General features: G+C 46.4%; 1 pseudogene; it reads left to right on the top strand.

The window, feature by feature from the left end:
• The first annotated feature begins 1,893 nt into the window (after positions 1-1,893).
• LOC132664872 (negative elongation factor E pseudogene) lies at positions 1,894-3,606 on the top strand (annotated as a pseudogene).
• The last annotated feature ends 1,808 nt before the right edge of the window (positions 3,607-5,414 follow it).

The raw sequence follows: 5,414 nt of genomic DNA, 5'->3' as shown, positions 1-5,414 counted from the left end.
TTCTTTCTTTTTTTTTTTTTTTTTTTTTGGAATGGATGAAATGCATTGGGTAAACAGGTAAACCAAAAAATCATTCTGAGCCATGACCTCAGCCATCAGCTGTCCCCACGTTTTCTAACATCCTGAAACTTTCCATTCGACTTGGGTGGCTGATCTCACATTTTTTCCTGGACTTCTGTACCCTGTGGAGTTTGGGACACCACCAAAGGCAGGGGGTGAGCCCGACACCTGCCTGTGGTCTCCTGGCTCCTGCTCCGTGGAGCACAGAGTGGTGGGGAGGATTCGCCTGAAGGCCACGTTGCCCTCCCACACAAGCTGGAGAAGGATGCTGGAGGATGAGAAAATTATCTCTAGGAAACATTTTAAAGAAAAACTAATTATGTCCCAAAGCTTTGCCTCAGATACAAATGGAGAAGGTTTAGTTAACCCTTACATTTTCCCATCAGATTGGTGAATATTTGGATTTGCTTGAGAAATATTTTCTTACCTTGTTAAAACAGATCTGCGCCAGAGACAAACATGTTAAAAATCCTAATTGTAAAAGCAAAACAAACAAACAGACAAACAAAAAAACCCTCCGTGGGAGGTTTTACCATCATAGTTTGAGACTTCAGTATAATGGAGAGTTTTTGACACCTGCTGAATGTTCATCCCATCTGGGAGATATGTCTCTAAATCTAAATTTTGATTTGAGAAAAGGGCTCAGAAATGAATGATACATACACAACCACTCCCAGTTATTACTTGAAAGAAATAAAATCTGTTTTCTGAAGATTCCTATTGCTATCAGTATTTTTTACAGGACTGTTGTTTTTGCACAGTAATGTAGTTCTTTTTTTGTGGGGGTGGGGGGTGGGGAGAATTATTAGTTATGAAACAGAACTGACTATCCCGCCAAGGACCTATATAAACAGAACAGGGGGCTTGGGGGTTTGGCAATCTCTGTGTGTAACCCTTAACCTTCAAAGGTGCCTCCATGTTAACGTGGAAACCCTGCTGATCTGAGACAGCCAGCGCCTCACGAGCATTTTTTTATTAGGAGGAGCAAAGCTAACTTCATGAGAAATCTACGATCATTATCACCATATCCCTTCTTCTTATCTCCATTCTAATTCTGAGAAAAATTTTCAGGGATTTCCTGAAATTTTCGACTAGCATAATTCCGAGCAGGTATTAGAAGTTTGGAGGTTGTCCTCCATTCTGCTGATAGCCTTGAACGTGAGCTCTCTGTAAAGTGCTGATAATAAGCGACGGCACAGAGCCATACCAAAGTGTTTCAACAGACTGTTTTCACATGTCATGTTTCCACACAGTCACATGTGACATGGATTAAATCATAACCCCCCCCCCAAAGCAGTAATACTGTCAAAGCTCAAGATAATACAACAACTGAACTTCTGTCTCTGCAAATCATTAAAAAGGAAGTTGTGCTATACTTTCATTTTCTATAAAAACAGACCACCGTGTCCATCCTGACATCATGTTCACCCTACGTTTAACATATTATTCACCTAATGGGAAAAATCTCAACTCAGGTCTACTTTTGTTCTTTATAACATGTATTTTTTTCCATACAAATACTCTAAAGGTTATACTTAGTGATGATCTTTCTTTGTATACAGATACCAAAAGATAGGTTTTTTTTCCCACTTAATTTTGAATTATATATCTTGATGCACAAGTAGCTTAAAACCTCTCCATGGACAAAAAAAAAAAAAAAAAAAAAAAAAAAACAAGAAAAGGATGATGAAATTATAAAATGTCAACACATTTGCAAATATTAAATGACTCTTCACACCATACCTCATGCAAAAGAATTTCTCCAATAATAATACCCAAGTCTCCAGCGATTTCCCTGGCCTTAGATTCTGCAGTCTAATTTGAATCTGTACTATGCATTACGCTGGCCATTTTCTTCTCTACAATGATGACTGGAAACCGTCAGAAGAGCAAGCTTCCTTTTCTCTATTGCTTTACTCTGGGTGGTGTGGAAATCGAAGGGTAGTGGCGCCTTTGGCATCTCCAAGACTGCGGAGGCCTTTGCCACTACATGTCACCGGAAGATCCTTAAGATTCAGGAGCTCCTGGCCCACGCGGGCACTGCCCGAGCCCACGGGACCCCTGGTACAGTCCCCTGGGGAGCCACCAGGTTGGTGATACCCCCAGCTGAGCAGGGAGGGGGCAGCTCTGCAGAACAAATTCAGCAAATTCAAGAGGAAGAAAAAGGCATCGCTGGCTCTGACAAAGCCAAGTAGCAGCAGCACAGCCAGTCGAGGTGGTGTCCCAGGCTCACTGTCCGGGCAGCGTGGTGGACAGGGCCACCGCAGCAGAACCAGCAAAGTGGCTGCTGAAGTTGGGAGCTGGCAGCTCAAGAACCCGGGCTTCTGGAACTCTCAAACCCTCGAGGGAAGTTAAAGGACCCTGAGAAGGGGCCAGTGCCCACTTACCAGCTGTTCCAAAGTTGCATATCTGCAACAATGATCTGCAGGAGTCATGCACACACCCACAGAGGAAACCTCTGTGTGAGTTCTGTGTCTTCCAGTGACTGGGTTTGGGAACTGGGGCCAAATGGGGAAGAGGCACAGGGCCCAGGGGCTGGTGAAGTCCCCCTTGAAGCTTTGACTGGGGTTCTGAAAAGTGTGGTGGGGCCGCTCCTCAGCCTCCCCACCTCGAAGCCTCAGCCAGGACCCTAGTCGTGAATGGAACTGGGACAGAGACTGCGATGGGGACAGTGACCATGATCTGGACAGGAACTGTAATAGGGACAGTGACCATGATCTGGAGAGGGGCCACAATGGGGACAGGGGCCTCGATCTGGACAGGGACCATGATGGGGACAGGAACCATGGTCCAGACAGGGACTGCGATAGGGACAGGGACCATTATCGGGACAGGAAGCATGATGGGGACAGTGACCATGATCTGGAGATGAACCACAATGAGGACAGGGAACGTGATCCAGACAGGGACTGCGATAGGGACAGTGACCATTATGGGGACAGGAAGCACGATGGGGACAGTGACCATGATCTGGAGATTAACCACATTGGGGACAGGGACCGTGATCCAGACAGGGACTGCAATGCGGATAGATACCTCGATCCAGACAAGAATTGCGATGGGGTCAGGGACTTTGATCCAGACAGGGACCATGAATGCAAGGGTCCTTTCCCCAGGTGGGACTCATTTCCTGAACACAGAGCCCCTCAGAAGGGGAATACTCTGTGTGTACAGAGAGGACATGATGCCCACCCTCTTCTGTGGGACCTTCTCTGCCTCTGGAAACACCATTGGCCTCTCCCGGACTCATCCAGAAACTGTGCCTTCCTTATCTAGGAAAAGGTGGAGCCAGCAGATCAGGCGGTTGCTGGGCTCAATGGGCCCAGCGGGAGTCGGTACAGCTCAAAGTCAGCATTGCAGGCAAACGGCCGGTGCTGGAATCTGCCACTGGTAAGTCTGTCTGGGGCTGCCCCGCTGTCCGGAACAGCCTTAAGGGTTGCCACTAGGACAAGATGGTCAGGATTGTCTACAGTGATGGCGGCTCCGAGGAAAACCTTGTGGACGGCTTCTAGGGAATTCAGCTGGATTCTGTGTGCCTCATCTGTGCCAACACTGGTCTCAGTAAAACACTGAGATGCAAGCTCAAAAAAAAAAAAAAAAAAAAAAATTAAAAAGATACGGGGAGCTCTTTCTTTCCTCCCAGTTTTACTGAAAAATAATTGACACGCATCACTGTATATGTTTAAGACTTACAGCTTGAGGTGAGTGTTTACTTTACATATATGGTGAAATCGTCATCACGGTAGGTTCAGCTAACATCTGTCTTCTCATGTGGACACAATAAAAAGAAAAGAAAAGAGAAAAATTCTCCTTATGATGAAAAGTCTTAGGATTTACCCCCTTAACAACTTTCCTATATACCATACCGCAGTGCTAGCCGTGGTCCTCACACTCTCTATTACATCCCCAGTACTTACTTTTCTTCTAACGGGAAGTTGGTGCCTTTGACCACCTTATTCTGATTCCCCCTCTCCCCGTCTCCTGACTCTGGTAACCACAAGTCTGATCTCTTTTCCTGAGTTTGGGGTTTTGTTTCGTTTTGCTTTTGTTTTTCGATTCCATGTATACATGAGATCCTAAAGCATCTTTCTCTGTCTGACTTATTTCATTCAGCATAGTGTCTTCAAGGTCCATCCATGTTGCCGCAAATGGTAAGATTTCCACATTTTGTGATGGCTCTCTTCCATTCTGTAGATAGGGAGAGATGCCACAGCTTCTTTACCCATGCATAAATCGATGGACACTGGTTCCTTGTCTTGGCTGTTGGAAACGCTACAGTGATCATAAGGTGAAGATATTTTGTTGGAGTCGTGTGTTTCTTTCCTTTGCATATATTCCCAAAAGTGAAAAAGAAACCCATGGACAGAATGAACTCTGCTACTGATTCTACTGACACCATTTTACATCAAATCACCCCCAGGATCCAACCAAGGATCTTTTTAAAGTCTACAGAAGCAAACAACCTTGAAAGTGATCCGGAATGCAGTGTTCAGACTAGGGTTTTTGTCCCCACAAGAGATGATAGAACATGGCTGCAGCTCCTATTTTAATGTTTGGAGAGGTCTCCATACCGTTTTCCATAGTTGAACCAATTTCCACGCCCACTGTTAGGATGACCATCCTCAAAAAGACAAGAGAGAGCGCATGCTGGCAAGGACGTTCCTAACTTCCAACGCCTGCCGACTGGGGCATGACTGACCAGCACGTGCCACTGTGACCGGTGAGTGGAACCGATTCAATTATCCACTGTGTGACCAGTGGTCGTCATCCCCCACCGTGCGGCCCTAGAGGGGCCCCACTTACAATGACCATGTTGTTTGCCGGGAACTTCTTTCATTCCCGCTAGGAGGGCTACCCGTGGACAGAAAGAGCCCTGCTACTGATCCTGCTGACACCATTTTGCATTAAATGACCCCAATGGTCTAGCAGAAGACCTTTTTCAAGTCTCCAGAAGCAAACGACCTTGAAAACGATTCGGAAGGTAGTGTTTTGTCCCCACCAGAGATGCTGGAACCTGGCTGCAGCACCCTGGCAGACGGTGATGGGTGAGCTTCCACGGTGGGCCCCACGCCTGAAACAGCAAAGGCCTAACTGTATACGTGATATGCTAATCTGTCTGCATGAAGTGAGTCGTTTATTCTCCAGCCCGACATTTTGCATTCCCAAATATAGCCCTGTGCTTCATCTAGAAATGATAGAGTAACCTGCCTGGAAGGGGAAAAGATCTCTGACCAACTCCCTGCTCCCTCCCGCCAGCCCCCTACAGGGATGGTTCCTCCCCTTAGAACCAGTGGAAGCTTTCCTGTTTGTGAGCTTCCAAGCCACCCGCCTGTGTTCTTGCGTGCTCACCCACA

This window comes from Panthera onca, chromosome F2 (genome assembly GCF_046562875.1).
Source record: "Panthera onca isolate mPanOnc1 chromosome F2, mPanOnc1 haplotype 2, whole genome shotgun sequence".
Taxonomy (NCBI): Eukaryota; Metazoa; Chordata; class Mammalia; order Carnivora; family Felidae; genus Panthera; species Panthera onca.
This window is presented reverse-complemented; position numbering and strand designations above follow the sequence as displayed.